Consider the following 27,599-nt stretch of genomic DNA (forward strand, 5'->3'; position numbering starts at 1 on the left):
ACAATGATTGGCCCGCACTAGGTCGCTGCACAGCCTGATAGGGATGCTGCAACCTCGGATCCTTTTCCAACCACCATTCCCGAACTTTCAGCTGAGGGAACATGATGCTGCCATCTTAGTGTGGATGTCTATAGATAGGACTATACTAAGGTAATCAGTATTTGCGCTCCCATAACAGAAAGCCTGGTCTAACAATGAATATGTAGGGCCAGCATGTCCACGGTTCACATGGCATAATAGAGATCACATGAGAGGTTCTTCGTGCATCATCACATAATTTCAAGGTCCATTGGTAAATCAAAACAAGGTTACAGATTTGGAACCACCTAGGTAACCTGTTTGTTTTCTTAACAAACCCCGAGGAATGATGTTTGCAAGTATCACCCCCCAACACACAAACCCAGGTTATTAGTTTGGAACCACCTAAATAACCTGTTTGTTTTCACTCTAGGAATTATATTTGCAAGTGTCACAACCCAAGACATCAAACCCAGGTTACTCATTTGAAACCACCTAGGTAACCTGTTTGTTTTCTTTCTAGGAATGATATTAGCGAGTGTCATACCCCAAGACACAGCAGGCCACGTAGTAGAAGCCCACATTACAAGAACAAATTCAAGTTCATTCTGCAAACCTCATAAAATTTCATTACTTGCCTGCTCTTTTGAATTCATTTGACCATCAACGTAAAGCAGGCAAGCTGTAAGATTTGTTTGGGACCTCCAACAATCGCAGCACTATTTCAACTACTTTGTATCCAAGTTTGCGGAGTTTGAAGTGTGAGCTCCGCAATTCCAGTAACTTTACATGCTGTTGACATAACTGAAAAAATCCCTTCCCCTTTTGGTAACAAAAATGAAAGACTTATGCATTAGGCGTTTACCCTGGTGGTAAGAATGCTGGGCTGACCACCTAATAAAAACAATCAGATGGCACAATTATTGCAGGTACCAAAAGTGCACTCCATATCCACGTGAATTTTCGAAGTTACAACTGTGAATGCTGAAATGACCACAATCCTGGCACATAACCCACCTCCAACACCACGGCAAAGCCTTGCACTATGAAGTAGGCACTGTTCTTGACAGAACCGGTGCTGATTGCTCACCTTGGTAACATTCCGGTTAACTGCTCACTGTGGTTTTCCGTCACTACACGGCTCACTCGCAGGCAATTGTTGCAAGGGTTACTCCATGCCTCGATACTTGTCTCCTGCACCAACCCATTCTTCCATCGCCAACCCTCCAAGGGCAAAATCTGAGCCCACCAGTCAAAGATGATATGTTCTCTAAACATAGTGTCCCCACATAATTCAGATATCCTCTATCTCTGGAGATGAGGAAGGGATGCCAATATTGTTTGATGCCTTCAAAATCTGTCAGAATTATGCGTTCATATTCAAATGCTCATTTTCATGTGGCTTGCAACAGCAATGCACATCTTTGACCTAATGCAAAGAATGAAGAGAGCTTTTAGGAGGAATGATAGAGCCTTGAAAGTTGTGAAGCTTATGCATTGAAAAAGACGGAATGATTGTGCATCCACCTGACACCTTTGAAGTGTAAATGGAATGATAATGTGTCCACTTGACACCTCTGAAGCACTGATCCCAAAAAAAATTAGTGTTGATTCCCAACTCATAAATGGCTATTAACATGGTTCCAATCTTTTACTTTAATGCTCTCAACAAGTCACCCACAGTATGGCATAGTTTCCTCATTTGCTCAAGTTGCCAAAGATGCCACTCAGAAGCTTATGATTTCACCAGTAATCTCCACATGAACACACCCCTTGTTTCAAATGATGATATCTGGCAGAATCCCTCAGCAAAATTTCTCTCCCTTCAATCTTAGAGATGAACTTAGCAGCATTGTGGCAATCGGTACATACACGAAGATTCTTAGTAACACGGAGAGTGACACCACAGGGTGTGCTGATAAGGCCAAAAGCAATGGCCAACTTCTCACTATGATGGGAAAGCATGTGCTCCTTTTGCTCCTCTTCTACATCATGCAAGACTAACTTTGTGTCTGGCACATAACCCATCTCCTTCATTTGTACCATCAAACTCTCCAACTTGGAATGTATTTCATCTCCTCTCGCGTGTGGTGTAACTGCAGCAAAGAATTGATGGACCTTATTGTCAACCTCAATTGAACTGCATCCTCGCTCTTTTTTAACACCCCTCTTCACCATAGCTTGCCTCACCTTCTCCACATCACCCCATCTCCCTTCTGCAGCGTAAATATTCGAAAGCAGTACATAAGGTGCAGAGTTTTGTGGGTCCAAGTCAAGCACACGCTCTGCTGCTCGTATACCCCGTCGGACATCACCGTGCATTCTACAAGCACTAAGCAAAGTCCTCCAGATGAGAGCATTAGGTTGGAAAGGCATTTTAGATATCAAGGCCTCTGCCTCAACTAACTGCCCAGACCTGCCAAAAAGATCAATCATACACCCATAATGCTCCATGGTTGGTGTAAGCCCGTAATCTGATATAGAATCATAACAATCTCGACCCACATCAACTAGGCCAGCATGGCTGCATGCCGAGATCATGTTGATGAAGGTGACATCATCAGGCTTCACACCTCCCTTCAGCATCTGCAGAAGCAATTTAAGGGCTTCCTTCCCATGGCCACGCTCACCATTGGCTGCAATCATTGCATTCCAAGGAACAACAGTATGCTCTTTCAATTTGAGAAATGTTGCCTGTGCCTCCTCAAGGGCTGCACACTTTCCATAGAAATTAATGAGAGCAGTTCCCATCAATGCATCCAACTCAAATCCACATTCCAAAACACAAGAGTGAATTGTCATACCCTCGGCTAGAGCAGCCAAAGAGGCACAAGCGCTAAGAACACTAATGCAGGTAATTTGGTTTGGTTTCAAACCTTGTTGCTGCATTCGTCTAAATAGCTGCAGTGCCTCTTTCGCACAACCTTGTTGGGCGTATGAACTCAACATGGCTGTCCAGGATACCACACTGTGCTGGCGCATGCTGTCAAAGACAAATCGTGCACCATCCAAAGAGCCACACTTGCCATACATATGCAGAAGGGCTGTTGCCACAACCTCTGACTCAAGACCTTGGTTGATGATACATCTATAAATCACCTCACCCTCAACCAAGGCTGTAAGATCAGCACATGCACTCAGAGCACTGCTGAAAGTAAATTCATTTGGCTCCACATTTTCTTGCTGCAATTGTTTATACAGAAGAAGGGCCTGGTTACTATGCCCTTGCTGCAGATAAGTGGTTATCATTGTTGTCCATGTGACAACATTCTTGCTTGCCATTTTGTCAAAGGTTATGCATGCACTCTCCAAGGCCCCACATTTTCCATACATGTCAACCAGGGAAGCACCTATGGCCTCATCTGGCTCAAGGCCATGAGCAACCATGCATGCATGAATCTCCTCGCCTTCTGGAAGAGCATCTGGCCCAGCACATGCCTGCAAAACTTTGGTAAAGGTGATCTTGTTTGGCTGGATCCCTTCTTGTTGCATTTTCTTGAAGAGTAGAAGAGCCGTATCATCATGCCCTTGCTGGATGTTTGCGGCAATTATAGTCGTCCAAGAGATGACATTTCGTTCCAGCATATTGTCAAACACATTGTGTGCTTCCTCGAGTGCTCCACACTTCCCATACAAGTCAACAAGTGCAGTCCCCACAGCAACATGTGAGCCGATTCCAGCATCGACAACGAATGCGTGGACTAGATGTCCCAGCTCTAGTGCTGCGAGGTTTGCACATGCTTGCAAGACACCAAGGAAGGTGATCCTGTCGGGTTCAGCAGCGTCATGCTGCATCAGGAGGAAAAGTTCCAAAGCCTCCACATCATGCCCTTCCTTAGTATACGAAGTTATCATGGTGTTCCAAGAGACCACGTCGTACTCTTGAATTACATCAAAGACAGAGCGTGCATCCTCCAAGCAACCAAGCCTTCCGTACACACTCACAAAAAGGTTGGCGATGTAAGACAGCCGCTCTAACCCATTCTTGACAATGCGGGAGTGCAGATGCCGGACGTCCGTCAGAGTGACGCAGTCGCGTATAAGGGAGGCAAAGCTTAAGGGGTCCAGCCAATCACAAAGCCCAGTACCTTTCGGGCGGTCGGGGACACAGCCGATTGAGAGGCTACCGCGATGGAATTCTTCCACTAAGGTTTCTTCTCTGCGAGCACAATCCGGAACGCATTTCCAAGGAGTTGGAGAACGTGGCTGCTCGACCACGATGCATCTGCATACGCACATGGGATCCTGACTTGGACATGTTTTTCGCCAGCCTCCCGTGAATACAACCTCCGCATTCGCAAGCCTGCTCGAGAACCATGATGTCGATGGTGGGCATCCTGTTGGCTTATCGGGCGGCTCGGACTCCAAGTGGGGGGAACGTCCCAACATTGCCCTGCCTCCACCAAAGCTCATGAGCAGCAGCAGATGATGAAGAAGAAGAAGAAGAAGAAGAAGAGAGGAGCCAGGGGCAATTTTTGTGGCAGAGGAAGAGGTTGAAAAGCGGCGACAGCGGCAGGGGTCATTGGAGCTTGAAACCACAGCCAACGAATAAAAGAAAAAGGCAAAAAATAATTCTATTGTTCCGTACCTATTCTATACAAGATTAACCACAACCCAAAGGAGGTGGGGCTAATTCAAAACACACAAGAGCCAAATCTCACATCTTCCAATGCAATTTTGAATTTGAATCTAAGAAGATCTCATCTAACATCTTTCAATGAAATCTTTGTATACATGCTTACATACCTATAGATACACACACTTATATTATTATGTATGTATGTGTATCTATAGGTATGTAAGCATGTATATATAAATAGATTTATATGTATGTCAACGCACACACATGTATGTTCATGCACACATACACACAACACACAGATACCAGCACATGATACGTACACACGCGTATACAAACACACATACACGTACTCGTACGCATGGACACATGTGCAACATATAGAGATATGCACACTTGCACACATGCACATACACACACAAACATATATATTATGTGCATGTGTAAGAGAGAGAATATACATACCCACACACATATATATATTATGTATATATGTGTATCTATAGGTATGTAAGCATGTATATATAAATAGATTTATATGTATATCGATGCACGCACCTGTATGTTCATGCATACACATACACACACACATAACACACAGACACAAGCACATGATACGTGCACACACATACACATACTCGCACACATGGACACACATGCAACATATAGAGATATGCACACTTGCACATATACTCAAGCTTGCACATATACACACATGTGTATACATGCACACAAGCACATAAATATGTTGAGAGTCTTGATATCCCAAGCTCATCATTGGCAGTACATCATGAGCTTGAGAGGGGCTGTTGAGATTCAAGCTCGATGTCAGTGTGAGCCAGCTATGCTATGTGCTGGCATGTTAGGTAGGAACATGTGTGAAACATAAATGACCGCGTCCAGCTGGTCATAGTGTGTGGACATTAGCTAGGGTTAGATGTGTGTGGACACAACTCATAGAGTGGTGTGTATTATGGATTATGGCTTTATGCATTGTGTGAGAAGGGAGATGGCTTCCCTCTATGGTTAGCATTTGCAATATACATTAGGGTTTGCTCCTGTGTGTGTCTCTCCTCTCCCTCTACCTATCTTTCAACATGGTATCAGAGCCTTGTGCTGTCTATTAGGGTTTATGAGTGAGTGAGAGAAGAGGGAGAAGAAGCTGTGGAAGAAAAGCTGTGAAGCTTGCCATTGATGCTGTGAAGCTTGGAGCACACCGATTTCTATCAGATCTGAGAGCTTAGCCTACCGAGTAAGGTCTACTAAACATCCTTGAGCGGATTGCAGGTGATACAGGCAAAAACAAAGCAATTTAGGGCAACCCAAAGCAAAGAAAATTTCTGGTTTTTGAAAGCTTTCCATTAAAGCTTGGAAGCACTGATGTATAGTAAAAATTGATGTAAATCTGGTAAAAGACACATATATCTGACAAGGAGGAATGTATTGGCAACTCATATGCAAGCCCTACACTGATTTTGAAGCAATTTACATGCATTTGAATGAGTGAAAAATTCTATTTTTTGAGCTCTCACAAAACAGAGAAAAGCAACTCAAAATTTGATGCATTTGGAGCATGTTTTTGGCAAAAATCAAGGCATTGACTGGTTGCACACATACCTAGGTGTGTTGGGGACTTGATTACCTCATCAATTAACATTATAATCACTCCCAAATCACTGTAGAGCAGGCAGCGCAGACTGCACAGAGAAACAGGGCAGTTTTTTGATCATTTTGATGCGAGGAGGTTGATTACTACTTGTGTACTTGATATATTTCAAAATTGCTTTAGCAATTGGTTGCTATACACATTTGAGAAGAGGGCTACATGATTGGTTTGATCAATTATGCCTAATTGAGGTGGGAATGAGCTGATTAAAAAGCCTGTCTACTGGTTGCAGAGAAACAGAGTGATTTTAATCGAACAATTACTCTTTGGTCTTAAACAATTGGACAAATTCCTCTTACATGGAGTTAGTGGACATCATTGCTAAGCTATTGAATGCCTGGTTGCTCAATTTGGACAAAGATTGAAGAAATTAGAGCAAACTTGGTTTTTCTGGTTTTTCTGGTTTTTCCCAAAACAAAGAAAGGGGTTTTCAAAAATTGATCTGTACACATGTCAGATGGTGTTGATATTCAACATTGAGGTTGTTTAGGTGTTAATGCAAGTTGTCCATACTTGATTGAACCACTACATTGTGATTTGGAGCCGTGGAAAGCGCATCAAAGCAGGGTATCTCGGACGGCGTGAGCCAGTTCATTTTGGATGCATACAAGTTGATTTTTCTCATCAAATTTGAAGATTGGTGGTTACTTTGGAGTATCTGGAACACTCATTGGAGTGTGGTTGAGCTGAGGAAGGCTCGGTTACAGATTTGGACGAGTGCGGAAGGTGCACATTGAGCAAATATGTTGGATAATCCGGTACAGATTGTTGGTGAAAAGCTGGATAGGAAGAACTTCTAGGCATGGAAGTACAGGATAAAAAGTTTCTTGAAGGGAAAAGGTTTTTGGAATCTCATTACAGGTGCTGAGCCAGAGCCTGAACTACCCTGACAACCTACACAGCAGTAGGTTATAGCTCACAAGCAATGGTCAGAAAGAGCATTCAAAGTGTTGCATTATCTGTCTATATGTATTTCGGATGCTATGCTCATATACATACAGGATGCTGAGAATCCCAAAGATGCATGGGATACTTTGGTAAAGATGTTTGATACAGACACGAGTACTCGCAAGTCTCAATTGCGACAACAGATACATAATGTGAAGCAGAATAAAAGGAGCATCCATGATTATGTGCAAGAAATAAAGAAGTTTGCAAATGCATTGGCAACAATAAATGCCCCCATGCCTGATGATGATTTGGTGGATATTACCTTGCGTGGTCCTGGCAAGAAATATAAATCTTGATACATCTATCTTAGTTCGGAGTACAGGTTTACCAGACTTTGATGAGTTGGTTCCCTCTTGCTTGTTAAGGAAGCTTGTTGAGGAAATCAAACTCAGTGATTCATTTCAGGATGCATCTACTAGCCATGATGATAATGGCAGAAATCAGGCTTTCTATTCGCAAAGAGGTTCTAGAGGCAGGGGGAGATTCGCATCACGTGGCAGGGTGGTAATGGTCGTGGATGGCAGGACAGGTCATCACAACAGAATTTTCAGCCTTCATATGGTGCTAGAGGTGGTCGTGGATATACACCTCAGAGAGGCAGAGGTAATCCTCGTGGTAGAGGACATTGGCAAGGCCAACAAACATCTATGCAAGATGTGGAATGCCATTACTGTGGGAAATTTGGTCATATGGCAAGAGATTGTTTCCGCAAACAGAATGATTTGAGAGGGGGTAGAGCACAACATCGTGGAAACTATGCACAACATGGTGGTGGAAATTATGCATCAAGCAGTAATGATGGCAACGCAAATCACTTGTTTGTCATGAAACATGTTGTTGGATCTATGATGACAAATGCTGAGAATGATGACACTTGGTACATGGACTCTGGAGCATCAAACCATATGACTTGTCATGGTGAATGGTTTGAGCATATGAAGCCTATGGATGTGAAAGGCTATGTGGAGATAGGAGATGATACTTAGCATGCCATTACACATGTTGAAAGTGTACCATTGGTTATGCACAATGGTCAAAAAAAGTCTATGTCAGATGTATTGTATGTGCCTTCGATTACAAAAAGCTTGGCCTCAGTTGGTCAAATGGTGGAACAGGGATTACAGGTTCGTTTCAACGAGCATGGTTGCTTCGTTTTGAGGATTTCAAACATGGATATAGAGTCATTGCTAAAGGCAAGAAAGAAGGCAGGTTGTTTAAGCTGGGATGCTGGGATTCCTGAGTTAAAATCAGCCATGTTCTCCAAAAGCAGAAATGTGGTACAGGACATTGATATGTGGCATAAGAGGATTGGACATGTCAATATACAAAGGTTAAAGAACATGCAGACAAGAGGCATTGTTAGTGGGCTACCTAGATTCAAGTATGATGGGAATATGCATGTTTGTGAAGCCTGTTAGTTTGGAAAGCAGGCAAGGTTGCGGTTTCCTAGAGAAGGAAACATGAGTAGGCCACTTGAGATAGTACATAGTGATGTATGGGGTCCTGCACAAAACCCATCTATCAAAGGCAGTTTATATTATGTGACATTCATTGATGATTTCAGCAGGATGACATGGATATACTTTCTCAGAGAGCAAAGTGAAGTGTTGGAAAAGTTTATGGATTTCAAAGCTTTTGCAGAAAAGTAATATGGCTGTTGGATTAAATGTTTGAGGATAGGTGGAGGTGGTGAATACACCTCAAAGGCTTTTGAGCATTTCTTGAGGAAGCATGGAATAAGAAGACAAGTATACACCTCAGCAAAATGGTGTGGCTGAGAGAAAGAATAGAGTCATATGTGAAGTGGCTAGGGCGATGCTTAATGAAAAGGGCATGCCAGATTATTATTGGACAGAAGCATGTGCTACTGCAGTGTATATACTGAATAAAACACCTACAGCAGCCATTCATGGAAGTACGCCAGAGATGTGGCTTACAGGTTATAGGCCAGACATTGGACACCTCAAAGTTTTTGGATGCATAGCTTATGTACATGTGCCTGGCGAGAGAAGGAGGAAGTTGGATCCCAAGGCAGAAAAATGTGTATTTGTTGGATATCCACAGGATCGAAAGGCATACAAATGTTACAATCCACAAACTAGATAAGTGGTCATCTCACGAGATGTGGTGTTTGATGAGCTTGCTAGTTGGTACAAAGCAAAGGATGAGGGTGTCATTGAGTCACTTGAAGCAGATGTGCCTGTAAACTTACCACAAGCAAGTTCTAGTTCTACTACTATGTCTGGGCCAGCAGCAGAAGCTGAGAGTACGTCCATGGTCAAGACGTTTGAGACATGAGAGTATGAGCACTGGGAGTAGTGCTATGGATAAAGGAAAGAAGAAGGTTGAAGGCATTGGAATTACATGTTATGAGTCATCGAGTTCAGAGAGTTTGGATGAGGAGCTTGGCATACCTGTTTTACGCACACCTGGTGCTAGGCAGGATAGATATGTGCCACCACATGCTAGAGTTACAGGTGTTCAGAGTGATCCGCAGGCATTGCGGAGATCCCAAAGAGTCAGATATCCAGTTGTTGACAAATTGACTTATCGAGATTTTGCTATGCATTATGCATATATGACATCTTTGGTGAAGCATGTGGAACTTACATGCTATACAGAGGCTATTGGAAAGCAGGTATGGAAGAAAGCAATGGATGTTGAAATGGACGCATTGGTTCATAATGACACATGGGATTTGGTTGCACTACCACAGGACAAAAATGTCATTGGTTGTAAATGGGTTTACAAAGTGAAGTGCAAGTCTGATGGTTCCATTGAAAGACATAAAGCAAGATTGGTAGCTAAGGGTTATGCACAAACCCAAGGTTTGGACTATGATGAAACATTTAGTCCAGTGGCAAAGATGGGAACAGTGAGAGCAGTCATTGCTATGGCTGCAGCTAATGGTTGGGAAATGCATCAAATGGATGTCAAAAATGCATTTCTAAATGGTGATCTATAAGAGGAAGTGTATATGGCACAGCCAGAAGGGTATGTATATCCAAGATATCCCACTCATGTATGCAGATTGAAAAAGGCATTATATGGTTTGAAGCAAGCACCTCATGCTTGGAGTGATAAGATGAGCAAATATCTTATCTCCCTTGGTTTTCAGATTTCTACAGCAGATTCTTCACTCTATGTGAAGAAAACCAAACATGGGATTGTTTTACTCGTCATCTATGTGGATGATTTGATTATCTCAGAGGTGATCATGGTGCAGATGTGATGCATGTCAAGAAAGCATTGAGTGGGCAATTTGACATGAAAGACCTTGGTGAGTTGAGATACTTTCTTGGAATTGAAGTGATCAAAGACCATGCAGGTACATGATTAGTACAACGCCAATATGCATTGGATATGTTGGCAAAGTATGGCATGACAGGGTGTAAGCCTATGAGTACACCTTTCGAGCAAAATGTGAAGTTGCGGGCTGATTTTGGTGAGGAGTTGGATGATCCATCTATGTACAGAAAGATGGTTGGTAGTCTCATTTACATGACTATCACACGCCCGGATTTGAGTTATGCTGTGGGGCTAGTAAGTCAGTTTATGCAGAGCCCCAGAAAACCTCATTTGAATGCAGTGAGACGCATTATGAGATATGTAAACTTTATGAGAGTGGTAAAAGTTTGGATATACATGGCTACACAGATGCTGATTGGGCAGGTAGCTCATATGACAGGAGGTCTACTAGTGGTTATGCTTTTACACTTGGAAGTGCCGTGGTGAGTTGGAGTAGCAAGAAGCAACCTACAGTTGCTTTATCTAGTACAAAGGCTGAATACAGGGGTGCAGCCATTGCTACTTGTGAGGCAGTATGGTTAAATAATCTCTTGGCAGATTTGGGTGAGCCTATTTTGATGGCAAAGTTGTCATTCATTGTGACAACATGAGCAGTATACAGTTGGCAAAGAATCCAGTGTTTCATGCGAGGACCAAACACATAGATTTCCATTATCATTTTGTCAGAGAGAAGGTACTGGATGGTACAGTTGATCTACAGTATGTGAAGACTGATGGCTGACATCTTTACAAAGCCACTGAGCAGGGAGAAGTTTGAGTACTTCCGTACTATGATGGGAGTACATGGGATGAGCTTGAGGGGGAGTGTTGAGAGTCTTGATATCCCAAGCTCATCTACATCTTCATCGGCAGTACATCATGAGCTTGAGAGGGGCTGTTGAGATTCAAGCTTGATGTCAGTGTGAGCCAGCTATGCTATGTGCTGGCATGTTAGGTAGGAACATGTGGAGACATAAATGACCACGTCCAGCTGGTCATAGTGTGTGGACATTAGCTAGGGTTAGATGTGTGTGGACACAACTCATAGAGTGGTGTGTATTATGGATTATGGCTTTATGCATTGTGTGAGAAGGGAGATGGCTTCCCTCTATGGTTAGGGTTTGCAATATACATTAGGATTTGCTCCTGTGTGTGTCTCTCCTCTCCCTCTACCTATCTTTCAACAAAATATACTCACATACACAAGTACATGTGCACACACATGGACATGCACACTCACACACACATATGCACCTGCACGTGCACACACATAGATGTACACACGAGTATATTCACATGCTCACACACCTACATGCACACACTTGCTATGGATACACATATATAAATGTGTGTGTGTGTGTGTGTGTGTGTGTGTGTGTGTCTGAGAGAGAGAGAGAGAGAGAGAGGCAGATAATTTCTACGTAGGAGATAGTTTGTGTAGGAGGAGGGAGTGTGCATTTAGATTAGTGTACATGTGTGTGTGTGTGTGTGTGTGTGTGAGAGAGAGAGAGAGAGAGAGAGAGAGAGAGAGAGAGTATATGCATGCATGTGCGTACATCTGCATCTATGTGTAGAATGTGCTTGAGAGAGAGTGAGATGGGGCAGACTTGGAGAGAGAGAGAGAGAGAGAGAGAGAGAGAGAGATGTAATGAGGGAGGGTGAAAAGAGAGAGAAAGAGAGTGAGAGATAGAGAATAAAAAGTAGCTTTTAATAAAATATAAATTAAATAGAAAACACATATGTATATGTGTGTACATGTGTGTGTGTGTGTGTGTGTGTTTTTATTTACATTTATATATACATACATACATATGTATGTATATATATGTGTGTGTGTGTGTGTGTGTGTGTGTGTGTGTGTGTGTGTGTGTGTGTTTAGATGTGTGTATGATATATCTATCTATATATTTAAAAGTGACCACAACTTATCACCCATCTCCGCACATTAAAATTTAATCAAAATTAATTAAATTTGTCGATGTTTGTATTTATATTTTTAAATACATGTATATATGTATAAGTATATGTGTCTATGTATAGGTTTATGTATCTAAAACATAATATTGTATATACTATATATTTACATATGTGTATGTGTGCGTGAGAGAGAGAGAGAGAGAGAGAGCGCTTCTATGTGTGGGAGAGTGTAAGAAGAGAGAGGGAGTGTGTGCATGTGTGTGTGTGTGTGTGTGTGTGTGTGAGAGAGAGAGAGAGAGAGAGAGAGAGAGAGCAGGTGTGTATATGTGTGTGCATGTGAGAGAGAGTTTCAACATTTGAGAGTGCGTGTACTGACAGAGAGAGGGACAGGGTCATGTGCATGTGCATGTGTGTGTGTGTGTGTGTGTGTGTGTGTGTGTGTGAGAGAGAGAGAGAGAGAGAGAGAGAGAGATGGTTATAGAGAGGGAATAGTTCTTTTCTGGAACCTTGGTCGGCCGCAGCAATGCACGGGTGTAATACTAGTTTTTTTTTTAATAAAGGCGTGGAATTTTAAATTAGAAGGATCTCATCTAGAATGCTTGGTACCTTATCTTTTTGATTGCTTGCACGTGTGAGTTGTCAACGTGTTTTAAAAGAATGTGTGCATAGTCAACATACTTTAAAAGAATTTGTGTCCTTCCGTTCACGTATAAACATCTTGAATGTGTGTCCTTCCGTTTACGTATAAACATCTTGAAGCGCTTGAATGAAGATGGACACTGCAACCCATACCATTTCTACAGCACGTTTTCTTTGTATGTGTGTCTTTGTCAAGTTTATATGAACAACTTATAGAGCGCGAACGAGCATGAACATCAAGCCTATGATTATATTCAACATGAGAAATCGATGGACATCGAGACAGAGATCTCAAAGTACATCGCAAGGTAGATAATTCCAAATTCATTACCACATTTGAATCTGAATTACACGTCATTCATCAAGTCACAAGATTTTCATGCTCGTTTGTGTGAGTGAAGTTATAAAAAAACCATACATAAAGTATGGTAGGGAGTTGGCACAGTCTTCCCTGAAATTTAATAAACATACCCTTCCACTGTTTCCCAAATAGCACTTCCAATATCAAAAGTGGACCAAAACACCTTCAGTGTTGAAGGTGGCCATTAGTCCTACGTACTGATTCATGATACTGTGGTAATGATTTTGTAATTTTTCAATTTGCGAGATACTTTTGATTCCCCATCGAACATAAGAGCAGACTTGCGGATGTCATTGCTTTCTAAGTATGCTTTCAAATTCATGTTCATTTCAAGTATGCTACCCAAGCACTCACATAAAACACGATAAAAGAATTTAAAAAATAATCTTATTTTGATGATGATGATGATGTGTGTGTCTGTCTGTGTGTGATGTTCTTAAATCTCTTCTTTAGTCCATGGATTAGACTAACTAGGTGTTACATAAGATTCTCATTTAAGCTCACTACCCTCTACACTAATGTCACTAGCATAAAAGGGCCTAGAATGAGGGATGCAAACTTTCCTATTAATGAAAAAAACCACACGAACCAGTATTTGCAGTGATGGAAACAAACGCAGGAGTCCTAGTCCAGCAAGCTTGCAGGACTCCAAGCAACCCTAGACATAGAGTGGGCCCTCATCTAGGAGACCCTCTTCACAACATCACCATAAGCTGGGCAGCACTCCTACGTGAGCTAGGCAGTCACAAGACAAACTAAAAGAGAGAGAACACGAACACACACACACACATATAGTTATAAATTAGTCATGATCGCTTCCAAACTGCATCAGTTTCTCTTATATGTTTTACCAGTGTAATGGCTAGGTGATACGACAATGATTCTCCCTCTTCTAATCTGTCATGTAATGGCCTTCACTGATTTGAGCAATGTCCTGTTGCTTTTCCAACAACTTGTGTCAACTTGTGTCAATTCAGTATATTTCAGTTGTTTTTAGCATGCTACTTGAGTCAATTTAGTTGTTTTTAGCGTGCTTGGGTAGTCACGTGGGCTGCTTTGGATACTTAGGCAACCTAAGGTAAAAATGGCCTGGAAGGCTTGCTCTCTCTGGGGGACTTCACAAACCTTCGACTACTAGAAAAATAAGCCAGGTGACTCTGCGAATTCCCTCACCCGGCTCTGAAGGCATCCTACCGACTCTCATCATCAAGCAGCTCCACGCCCGGGCTCCTCATGCAATGCAGCACCGACCAAGATCCGAAGTAAGCCAGGAAAGCATCTACTCGCATCTACTCAAAGCGGGTCACTGGCCCTGTGCCAACGATGTCGTCGTCCAACATGGGCTTGAAAGGGAAGGGCAGGTTCCTGAACTTGTCGAAGATGACGCGCGTGGCAGGCTCCCGGAAAGGCCTAGTTTCCCTACCGAATTTCGAGTACACAGCATCCACCTTGCTGCTCATGGGCCCCAGTGTAACCCCATGCCGCCAAGATTCCCCCAGGCTTTCTAAGCACATGCTACTTGCCAAAATTGTTGTTTGTAGCCCGGGAGGAAAGGGTTCTGCTCTGGGCGAACAGAGAACGAGGCATGCCTTCAATTAGCAAGATTGTGGGCGCGCATATCATCCAATAATGACTAGAGAAGACGACCCGCTAGGGGCAGAGCCGGGCATCCTCAAAAAAAGGCATGGAAGCGGCACTCCTGAGTCCTTTAGAGCAACGGAGAGGGAACGTGCTGCCATCGCCAGGGCACAGAGAGAGAGAGAGGACCGACTGTGCATAGCAAGGATGAGACCATAGGCAGACACAATTGCAGGATTGTGTAGCAACAATGGAAAGAACAGCAAAGGCGGGAATTACCTTGCAGCGTGCGCCTGCTTCGTGCTTCTGCTCCTTGCTTGGGGGAAGCGGCACTCCTCAGTCCTTTAGAGCAAGGGAGAGGGAACGTGCCGCCATCGCCAGGGCACAGAGAGAGAGGACTGACTGTGCAACAGCAAGGAAGGATGAGACCGTAGGCGGACAGAGTTGGACGACTGTGTAGCACCAATGGAAAGAGCAGGGAATTACCTTGCAGCGTCTGTGCACCTACTTCATGCTTCTACTCCTCGTCGCTTGCTTACGTGCTTTGCAGTATGGGACTACTTTTTTTATACTTGCGTGCTTTGCGTCTACGCATGGCCCTTTGCTTTCTTTAGTGTGTTTTTTTTTTCTGTGCCACGTGGCCAGCTTTGGTGGATGTTGCTTTTCTACAAGCATCTTAAGACTACCCAAGGTTAAAAAAAAGATAGAAGTAGAAATTACAAAACTGGAATATTGGATACTTGGGACAGTTGGAGACTCTCCACTTTACATAGAAGGATGAGTACTTGGGACACTTGGAGACTCTCCACTTTACATACGAGGATGAGCCCTTACAACTGTAGAACATCACATTGAGACTTTGAGAATAAAGATGTCCATTAGGTGGTCATCCACAGCATCATCAACTTTCTTGATCTCTATGAGAGTTTAGTGGGTGGCCCGTGGTGCTTCTTCATATATGAAAGTAGCTTTAGAGGTTTCTTTGAGATACTTCTTTTCTACAACCTTAATCTTCTTCCTTAAAATACTGGTAGCAGTGTCCATTGCATGCTTTTTCTCATGCTCTGTATCCCATGATTTCTCCGGTTCCTCTTTCTTGGACCTAATGATGCTCCTTACATGCACAGTGAGGCCGAATCTCAGAGAAGGGCAGGCAGATTCGAGTAGGTTATTGAACACCTTGTTGTTCCTCTGTAGTCAAGCATCCCATAGGTACTCAGCCATGAGCTTATTCTATCTAGGAATGGATCATTCTGGGCTGTCATGAAGAATGATGTGTTTCCAAGTGAGATCTTTTTTAACAATTGGGCAAATTATAGAGCACAACAAGTTAAATGCTTCCTTATTTTAGCAGAGCATGAGGCAAAAATGTGAGGAATTGTTTCCTCCTCCCTGTGGCACCTTAAACATATTGTTGAACCAACACCTAGAGAAGCAGCCTTTTGATGTGAGCAAATAGCTTTATGAAGGATCAACCACATTAAAAAATATTTTTTTTTGGTTCAATGTCTGCAGCCCACATATTTTTAAATTTAAAGTACCATTGTTTCCTATTTAGTTAGATACCCCAACTTTCATTTAGCTTAACATAAAGGGGGGGGGGGGGGGGGGGGGGGGCTTTTGTCTAAATGGGAAATGGGGAAGCTTTTTTTTCCACACAGCTGTTGGGAGAGCCATGTCTGGGGGAGAATGGAGAGTCCATAAGTCTCCAGGATCCCACAGAGAAGTTTTGAGGTGGAGGCCTCTCTGTTGACTGAGTAGTGCATTTGAAGTTCCTGGGGATCATACCATCTATTCATCTGAGAGTTCCATAGGTCATCCCAGGCGTTGATACCTTTCTTGGCTAGGTCTAAAGCCATCCTGTACTGTGCTAGTTCTATTTCAAGATGAAGGAAAGGGCACTAAACTGAGTCTGCTCTACTGGTACCTGCTAAGCTCTAAGGTAAGGGTTTGGAGAGAGCTTGCCTTTAATGGCATTCCATGCTTTCCAAAAGCTTTTAACCAAGGGGGAGCCAACAGGCTTGATTTGGTGCTTGCTGAAGAATAGGGTTGTGGAGCTGGGAGTCTTTTCCATCTACGGAGACCCTACAAGGCCAAATCCTTCAAGTGTCTAAGTAGTAACTAAAACCAATCCTCATCAGGGTAGGACAAGCTCCTTATTATCCATTTTGAAGAAAGTCTATCAACCATGTCATTCAAGTTGATGATTCCAAGCCCTCCCTTACTTTTAGGAAGAATACAGATGTCCCACTTGACCTTAGGAATCCTATACTGCCTATGATGAGGCTGCCCACAGAAAGTTCCTACACAAGGAGTTTATTTCATTTATGGCTTTTTGTGAAGGTCTCCAACAAGACAGAAAGTAAATAATGGCTAGAATTAGAAATGTGTTGAGCACCATAGCCCTTCTTGCCAGAGAAAACTGGCTGTTTCTCCATTTGTTAAATTTTCTCTCTAGTCTTTCTTTAATCTAGTGCCACCTCAAATGGACAGAAACTCCAAAGCCCATTGGGATGCCGAGAGTAACCTTAACACTTTCCCATTGGGGATCTCCTGGCATCCTTCCTGAATGAGCCAATTGGGAGGGGGAGTGATAAGGGTTCTAATCCCTATCTTGGTATGGTTTATCAAAGAGCCTGAAGTAGTGCAGAAAATACTGAGACATTCCCAGAAGGCCTTTATGGAGCCTTCTTCATTATTTATCAAGCCATTAGTGTCATCAGCAAATTGTTGTAAACACCTTTGGCTTCTTCCATTGGGGAGGGTAATTCCTTACATTTCACCCTTGTCCATCCTCTACTGCACCAGCCAGCCCATCTACTGCAGTAGCAAAGAGCAAGGGGGCCAAAGGCCACCCTTGTCTAATAGACCTATTCAGTGTAAATGAAGGGGAGAGATCCCCATTAATGCTAACCCTTGCTTTGGCATTCTCAAAAAGAGTTGAAACAGCATGAATACAACTGGAACCTAGACCCATACTCTTCAGAGAGTCCAAGGTAAAATCCCACTCCAGCATGTCAGAGGCTTTATCAAAGTTTATCTTGAATAAAAGGAACTCGTGTGGTGGCTCTATTTTGCATATTCAACCCCCTCCTAGAGTGCTATTATGGCCAGGATGAACCTGCCCTTCACAAAACCTTTCTGTTCACTAGCAGTAAGATTGTTAGCTAGTCTATTTGCTAGAGCCTTGGCATAAATCTTGTAGGTTGTGCTGAGCATAGTAATTGGTCTCCAATTGGAGAGATCATCCTTTTCCTCCTCTTATGGATTAGCTTGATCACTCCTTTATTAATAGAATTTGGGATGGCTTTATATAGGATGGCCTCATTTCAAACTTTCATCAGTGGGACCATGAGAAGATCTTTGAATTTTTGAAAAAATTCAGAGAGGAGACCATCAAGACCTGGGCTTGAGACTAACTATAACATCCTTAAGCTCATATTCAGCTAGCTCTTTTTCTAGTTGCATATAGATGGAGTGGGGGACCGCCTTTTGTCTAGCATCTGCAACCTCCTACATTCCCTTTTGTACTCAGAATAAAGAAGATTTGAGCAAAATGCTCTTGAGCAATTTGCATGTTTTCTTCCTGAGATTGGGCATGGGCACCCGAAGGGTTCTTCAACATGGGGATGACTTCCTTTGTAGCTTTCTTTTTAAGGATCTGGCACATCTCTTTTGTGGGCCTGTCTATCTTGCCAACCCACCAATCCCTCATAAACAATTTGAGATGGGAGCAGTTGATTTGTTCTTCCCTCCTGAGCCTCTCTTTGAGAGCAAGAAGTTGGGGCTGAGAACTAGTATTCCCTACATTAACATCCTTCTCTGACTGGGATAGGACTTGATATTTGCATTCCCTCCTATTTTGTCTAATTTTTGTGACTTGTTTCCTAATAGAGATCAAGAAGCTTTGGGACTCTTTAACTGACCAATGTCTTGCAAGAAATCCAACTTCTCTAAAGTTGGATTCCTAAATCCTAGTGATACCCTCTTGTGTACAGAAGGCAAAGAGGTGAGGGTCAATATGCAACCAGGAGGCCCTTACCTTTGGGCTCTCTTTGTCAAAGTTAATGACAACTGGGTAATGTCTGAGAGAGTTAGGGACCTGATGACTCTACTTTTGATTTTGAGGAAGGTATTACAAATGTGAGTAGATACATACACTCTGTATAGTCTTGCTTTCCTAAGGTCTTTTCTTGTTCTACCATTAGACCATGTGTACTCTTTATTTATATCTAGGTCAAATAGGTCTTGAGCCAATATTAGATTCTCCCAACATCTTCTTTCCTTACCTTGAAGACAGTGCCCTAGGCCGTTAAACCTATCTGATATATTTTCCACCATATTGAAGTCACATGCAATCAGGAGGGGGGCCTTGTGACCTAGGAAGTGATTCCCATAAAGCTAGTATGGATGCAGTCAAGCCAGAAGCATACAAAGACACCATTTTCATAGGGGAGTCCCCTCCAACTGTGATAGCCACCCATCTATGGCATTTTCTTACCTATACATCGTGAACCATGGGAGACCATGTTTCATATATACCTCCCACTTCCAGCCTAATGATTAATGAAGTGCCATTGTACATGTTTGAAATTTTGGAGAGCCTAGTAGAGAGCTCATCCACAATGCCTAAATGTATTATAAGCCCCCATGTGCATGTGCACCCTAAAATCACTTTGTTACAAACCATCCCCTTTTACAACGATTTTGTCCTCAAAATCAAAGGGTGGTCATGCACAAGCAACACATATAAGAGGCTATATACAAAAGCCAAAAATCAACCATAAATAGGTGTCTATGCCAAGGCAAATGGATGCCAAAAAAAACATGAGTCGTGCGATGTCGATGCAAAAAATCCATGACCCTCTTAACCAAATGGAAAAGAAGGTGGTATGCTGTCAAAGATGAGGCTAATTATGTAACCACCTAGATCAAATGATGAGAATCTGAGCCATGCAAACTCCAAGAGAATGGCTCTCCACCCACTTGAGTCAAATGGAAAATGTAGGAAATCAATGTCAATGATGAGACTAATCATATATCCTCTTGGGTCAAATGGATAGTTGCGGGATACATCATGGACCCTTGAATTGGATGTACTAATAGCTACTAGGCTAAAGGGAAAACTCACAAGCCCTTCCACTTGACCATAGTGTAAATTCAGAATCATCCAAGGTATCCACCAAATGAAGCCATAACTCTGGAATGTTGAATGGTACTAATAGAAATGAATCATCATGTAGGCCCCAAACCAAAATGCGCCGCATGTTTATCCGAATGAGATGCCACATAATCAAATACCATACACCCCAGGTAGCATAGAATGGATCTAAAGAGAAATGTCCTAGCTCCGAAAAACATAAGATAATGTCAACAATCATAGAAGCCAAATGAACATAACTCAAGGTCAGTATCGTAGAAGTATTAAATGTGAATCAATGCCATCATCCCATGTAGCACCTTTTGAATAATCCAAGGTACGATCCACTGCATTAATATGTATATAGGCATGATCCATACCATATAGCATATCCTCATCATGTGCAAGACTATCTACATGTGTATGATGATCCAAATTAGAAACATGATGATCATCAAGATCATCATAATCATCACTGAATACTGATAATGAATCCACACATGAAAGATAAGTGGTATCATCCATGGCATCCTCAAGGTCTCTAAGGTTGTCCCCATAGAAATAGTCTATCTCCATCAAGGGTGCCTCTATATGACCTATATCCCATGACAGATCAATCTCCATCAATACTAAATTTGAGATGACGCCTATCTCAAATAAAAATACCTCCAAATAAACATGTGATCTAATAAGAATATTCTCCATATGTATAATCTTGCATCTCCTATGAGGCCTCACCTCAACAGAGTCATCACTACTCTCATGCACTATGCCTGACTGCTCAAATACATGTACTCTATCCACACAAACAGGAAAGCTAAGAGATCTAGGAGTAGTGATCAAATCAAGAATAAACCCACATGCATAAGCCCTAGAATAATAGCCTGACATAACAAATACAAGAAGCTTAGGCCTATGCTTTTATAGGTATCCCGTCGTGAACCCACATGTGAAGTATCACTAACCTCATGTATAATAATGGATGCATTACTAGTCAAATGCTCATGATCCTCTAGTAGATCCTTATCAATGTCCAATGTATCACTAACCTCGTGTATAATAATGGATGCAGCACTAGTCAAATGCTCATGATCCTCTAGTAGATCCTTATCAATGTCCAATGTATCCCAATGATCCCTAGGTAGGTAGGTAGACATATAGATGTACCCACGATACTCGATGCTATGTTTGTCCTCAATGTGTAGCATGTCATTCCAATGAAGGATAATAGTAGTAAATCATGGCTAAACGTAAACACCACCCAACACACTCAAAGCATGTGAACATACCCAAAGTGCTTAAATCAAACGCTAAACCACTCGGAATGTAAAGAACATGTGAAAACACTCCACAGAACACCAGGCATGTGAACACCTCAAGCATAGCATGGGAATGGCCGAGATAATGCAAATGTGCCCGTCCATGAATAAGGATGTCAAGGGAAATGGGAAAAATGTGAGATGGCCAAGAGTGTAGATAAAGCAAAGCTAAATAGTGTGGCCAAGGTGTAAATGTGATGCCCAATGCTTGAAGTGGAAAAAAGAATGGAAGATGTGAAAAAGGGCAAGTGTGAAAGGTAGAAGAAAACCCTAAGAAAAGTGAAAAGGCAACCCCCTTCTTTTTTAATCTCTCAAAAAAATTCTCTTTTGCCTCTTTTTCTCCTCACACTAGAGCAGCCAACTAATTGATCTGAGAGCTTCTTTTGTGGAGCTCCGCGGTGCTTCCTCTCTCCCTCTCTAAGCCTTACAGAGCCTCCATGCTAAGAGCTCTTTTGAGCTTGATGAAGCTGTTTATGTTTGCACAAGGAAATGATTGATAAGCAACTCCGTTTTTGCAACCAAACACTGAATGCACGCTGTAAAGAGATCTGTTTGAGCTTGATAAAGCTATTTGAAATAAAAGGAGCTATTGCCTTAGCCTCAAGTTCTTGTTCAATGTCATCAAGGCCTTCTTCATCATGTCTACAGTCAAGCGCACGCTCGATGGCTCTGTTAGTTCAACTCTACTGCAAACAGGGCAATGAAGCACCTTTCTTTTTTTTCTTTTTCTTTTTTTCTACTTTCGGTTTGTTATAAGAGCCTCTTGTTCAATTCATCACTGCTGCAACAATGCGCGATGAAGCGCCCTTCTATTAATTAGAAGTTGATAATCTGCTTCTTAGGTTCAGTTCTCCAAACGATGCTGATCGGCTTATTCTAGAAGTATCATCCGCATCCTGTATAACCTGGCAAGCTTCAACCTTCGTGTCTGTAACCCTAGAAGAAGTAATAGCTTCTATAGTTGTTTTCCAGGATCGTTTCAGCCACATCACCTTGTAGCCTCTCTTTGTCTCCCATGCAGTAGGTTAGAATAATACCCTTCTGAGTTGGGACAGCTATAAACAATCTAACCAGTGCATGTTCAGTGACCAGCTGGATAAACCACCAATACACCTATTGGCATTTTCAAAATCTAAATGACATCAACAAACTACTTCAAAATACTTTGAAGCTTGTTGAAATTAAAACCCTCCTTGTTCAAGTCTTTACCACTTGCATGGAGGAAGTCCTAGTGAATTTTGGTAATGTTGTAGCCATCCTGTACTATAGTCATCAGATGGGTCAACCACGACTTTAGATCCCTGACAACCTTAATTTACCTTAGAGCTTTCGCGTCGCTTCCTTGCTTAGCTGTTCCTCCTTTCTTGAGGACACTACCTACAAATAGATTGTTTGGATTTAAGTGAGTTGTTGAAACTCATGAAGTTCCCATCTTGCTTGTTGAGACACAACATCACATTCCTAGTTTTGGTTAGCTCTACATAAGCTACATCTAGTATCCCTTTTATGAGATCTTTATACTAGCAAACTTCTCTGGTGATCCAAGTGCATGCCTGCTATAAACCCTTATGGATGCCAGTCAATCAATGATTGTTGTCCTTCCCTAATAGCTAATAGGTCCTGTGGTGTAAGGTGCACACTAGCTTGCTAGTGGTTTGGGTTCGATTCAACAAGATCTTTTTGGTTGGCCTTGATAACATTCTATTACAAGATCTTGTAGTCTAGCTATTTCCATGCTGTCTTGAACTTACTTGCACTAAGAGTTTACAAAATAGGGCTCAATCAAACTTAAAGATCTCTGGTCTACCTATTGCAATTGTTAACCAATCTGGTAGAGGTTAATTAATAACTTAATATGTTGTTAACTATTGTAGAATGCTGTAAGTTGCTTTGATTTTGCCAAGATCCATCAAGATTAGTCACTAATTAAAAGATTAATACTAATTTAGCTACTTTACTAAGCTTCAAGTGTGCTTAATCTCTTTGCATAAGCCCTCAAAAGCATTCTTCTTCTTCTTGATATTAATGCTTTCTTGACCGAGAACTTCTTCTAAAGATGGCCATTAATCACCCAGTGATGTAAAATATGTCACAAATGATAGCAAGAATTTGATCAATCCTGCATAACTCCCACAAGATTCACTAATCTTTATTTTCTTGTATCAATATCAACAAGAATCCAACATTTGTGCTTTTCTTGATTGAGTTTTCAACAATATTCACGATTTCTTGAATTTTGTAGCAAAAAACACCAATTTTGTAGCAATTGCTTTTAAAAAACACCATTGCTTGCAAGAAATGATCAAGATTAAGAAATATTTGATCAAGAATCACTCATTGATATTAAGTCTGCTCAAGATTTAATTTTTGCACTTAATCTTTACAAACTTTATAATTCTTCACCAAGATTTCTCTAAACTCCACTCTACACAGTAAACTTTACACAAATCTATAAAAAAACTTTAAACATCACATAAATCTGCAATATAACTACAATAATCTGCACATAAATTTGCACATATTTGTACACTTTCTTAATAAACTCTACACTAAGATTTGCAAAGCAACCACTAGTTTCTCCAAACTACCAATAATCTAAAGAAAAAATGAAAAAAACGAGAAAAAAACCCACCTCCCCCATTGAAAGTGGCAAGCTCACCACTTGGCATGGGGAAGGTGGGGTTTTTTAGATTTTTTTAATTTTCTTGAAGAAAATATTGTTTCTCTCTCTCTCTCTCTCTCTCTCTCTCTCTCTCTCTCTCTCTCTCTCTCTCTCTATACAAGTTAAAAAAAGAAATGAAAAAAGAAAAAAAAAACATTTAAAAATCCCTAGCTCTCCCATCCCAAGTTGCGAGCTCACCACTTGGGATGGGGAGGTGGGGGTTTCTTTTTCTTTAATTATATAAAATCCTCTCTCTCTCTCTCTCTCTCTCTCTCTCTCTCTCTCTCGGTGGAGAGAGGGAGAGGGAGTCCCTCTGTCTCTATCTTTGTCTCTCTTCTCTCTCCTCTCTCCTCTCCTCTCTCTCTCTCTCTCTCTCTCTCTCTCTCTCTCTCTCTCTCTCTCTCTCTCTCTCTCAAAGAGGGATTTCTCTCTCCCTCTTTGTCTGTCTACACCTCTCTTTGTCTCTCTCGCTCTCTCTGCCTGTCTCTCTCTCTCTATAAGTTTGAAAAAAAAATGAAAAGGAAAAAATAAGAAAAAATGAAAAAAAAAACTCCTTCCTTCCCCATTCCAAGTGGCAAGAGCTCGCCACTCGGGATGGGGGAGGTGGGGGTTATTTTTGCAAGAAAGTGTTGCACTCAATAGGGATGAACTGCACACATACTAACATGTATTACATGGAATGCACATAAGGATGGACAAACCACCATGGATCCTTGAGTAATTAGCTTCAAGAGAAGATTGTATATTCCAAAAGTTACTAAATGACTTTTACACTTGACCATGGCCTTTGGCCCATGGTCAAAGGCCATGGACTTTTACACTTGACCATGGCCTTTGGCCCATATCATTATATACAAGACATGTGTAACCATGTTACAAACCATCCCTTCCTATTGGTTTTGTCCTCGAAACCATAAAATTTATCTCATGAAATGGAATGTATCTCCAGTAATCATGCAGACCGTATTTAGCATATCATGGCCTCAATGTTCATGGCTCCAAATATGTCCATGAGAATATAGTGCTTTATATACACCAAAAACTGAATAATATGCTCTCAAGTCATTCCCAAGAATGATCCCCAATGTCAACGTGCAATTCCTATGAAAGATATCTTGCATGAGAACTAAACATTAGGAACTCAATGGAGTCTTTTTGGGCCCTTTTATTTGCCATTGCCTAATGGAGGTGATTAAGAAATAGACAAATAGGGAGATTACATGTGGACTGAAACCAATGGTTTGTAAGAGCCTAGAAGGTAGTGGTCAAACTTAGAATAATAGACTAATAGGCTCTTTTTTAATTTTTAAAATCACCTAAAACTCAAAAAATTTATATATATATGAATTTTTCCTCTATTTTTTTTATAGAAAAGGATAGCTGTAGCCATCATTAAGTAAGGTCTCTAAAGTGATAGAGGCCCAAAAACGAGCTCCCATCATTATCTTTCATTCAATGCACATTCCCCTTCACTTTCCACTATCCCTCTCTCCCATCTTCCCTCCAAAACGCTCTCTCTTCCCCCTTTCTCATAGCTGTAGCCATCATTAAGTAAGGTCCCTAAAGTGATAGAGGCCCAAAAATGAGCTCCCATCATTATCTTGCATTCAATGCACATTCCCCTTCACTTTCCACTATCCCTCTCTCCCATCTTCCCTCCAAAATGCTCTCTCTTCCCCCTTTCTCATAGCAGGGCGTTTTTCACTCTCTAGACTACTTCTTTTAGCTATCTACCTCTCTCTTCACTCACAAACCTAGATCTATAGCTATGGAAGCTTGATCTGCAACCTCCTCTCAGAAGCTATGGAAGTTTGATCCTCACTTACATTTCCTTACTTCATCCTTCTACCTTGTCCAACCTCCTTTTACAGAGTGTAACAGCAGAGCCAAGCTATGGAAGCTTGATCTGCAACCTCCTCTCAGAAACTATGGAAGTTTGATCCTCACTTACATTTCCTTACTTCATCCTTCTACCTTGTCCAACCTCCTTTTACAGAGTGTAACAGCAGAGCCAAGCTATGGAAGCTTGAGTTGTAAATGCTTTGGCTCTCATAATCTTACTCTCCTCTCACCCCCTCTAATATCCTCTTTCAAAGTGAAGTCATAGCACAGCCAAGCCCTTGGAACTTGCTCTACAACTCCTTCTCTTATGTACATCTCCCTAGTCTAAGTTTTTTCCTCACCATTCTATTTTCCCTTTGCCATCAAGGTTTATAATCTCCCTAATATATACATCTGATGTCTTCTTCTAAATGCTTTGGCTCTCATAATCTTACTCTCCTCTCACCCCCTCTAATATCCTCTTTCAAAGTGAAGTCATAGCACAGCCAAGCCCTTGGAACTTGCTCTACAACTCCTTCTCTTATGTACATCTCCCTAGTCTAAGTTTTTTCCTCACCATTCTATTTTCCCTTTGCCATCAAGGTTTATAATCTCCCTAATATATACATCTGATGTCTTCTTCTAAAGCTCGAAGGCCTCTGATCAGTATTCAATCTCTCTCTTGTAGCAGTGGTCAAGATGAGGATGGGCACTGGAACATCAAACAATACGAGAAGTGGAATTGGATTACGATGCAGCCTAGTACAAGAGGAACCCACAAGGTGTCAAAGTGATACGTTGATATACAAAGTCACCATTGGAAAGGGCGGATATTGGAGCTCAAACAAGATCGTGATGGAAAAAAGCTAGCCAAGGTCCAACATGTTTACAAGGCAAATTGTAAGTCATTTCACCACTTTATATTCTTGTTTTTAAATCAATTGTGTGCTAATAATGGTATACTGAGCACTGCTTTGATTGTTCTTGGATTCCTTTGCGTCAAACTTTGGTGAGTGGAGCCTATGGAGGCAATTTCAGGAACCTTTGAAGCATACCATGTGGAGCTTGGTAGTTTAATCTTTGGAGGGTGTCCAGCTGCACAACTTCTTGCACGAAACATCTTCTTCTATGAGGATACATATGTGGTTCCCACGACAGCAAATGGTACTGGAAAATTAGTTCCAGAACCTACACCAACTCTCACATCTATTGAATGGCCAATTCTAGACAATGCTTCAGTGGCCATGGCTTGTTTGTTTGCAGATCGAAAGCAAGGTGCAAAATGCTATGAAGTGCACATATGGATCTCACAAAGCAACCATAACCTGCTTCATACCTCTACACCTCTTTGTGTACCTGTTCCGTACAAATGACACACATCGCACCCCAACTTTATGGATTGCAAAGGGGGAGAGAGCTCTCACTTGTTTCTTATCACCTGCATGGGATAAAAAAGTTGTTCAACACAATGGAGACACCATCAGATGCGGAGTAATAGTTGAGAAGGTTGTGATGCGCTACCATATTGCCAAGCAACAGTTGTCCATTGTAGTTCCTTATTACAGGCGATGGAAGCTTACAAATGGAGAATGGGAGGCGTTAGACTTCGACACAACCTCTACAGAACAAGGTGTGCTACATATATCCATGCAAGGTGGGG

General features: G+C 41.8%; 1 pseudogene across 1 annotated transcript; it reads right to left on the minus strand.

The window, feature by feature from the left end:
• Positions 1-269: 269 nt before the first annotated feature.
• Positions 270-4,565, minus strand: LOC147624772 (pentatricopeptide repeat-containing protein At1g11290, chloroplastic pseudogene; annotated as a pseudogene). Its single transcript, XR_015268847.1, has one exon. The product of XR_015268847.1 is annotated as a pentatricopeptide repeat-containing protein At1g11290, chloroplastic pseudogene (transcript).
• Positions 4,566-27,599: the final 23,034 nt, after the last annotated feature.

This window comes from Cibotium barometz, chromosome 24 (genome assembly GCF_041138505.1).
Source record: "Cibotium barometz isolate CiBa-2024 chromosome 24, ASM4113850v1, whole genome shotgun sequence".
Lineage (NCBI taxonomy): Eukaryota > Viridiplantae > Streptophyta > Polypodiopsida > Cyatheales > Cibotiaceae > Cibotium > Cibotium barometz.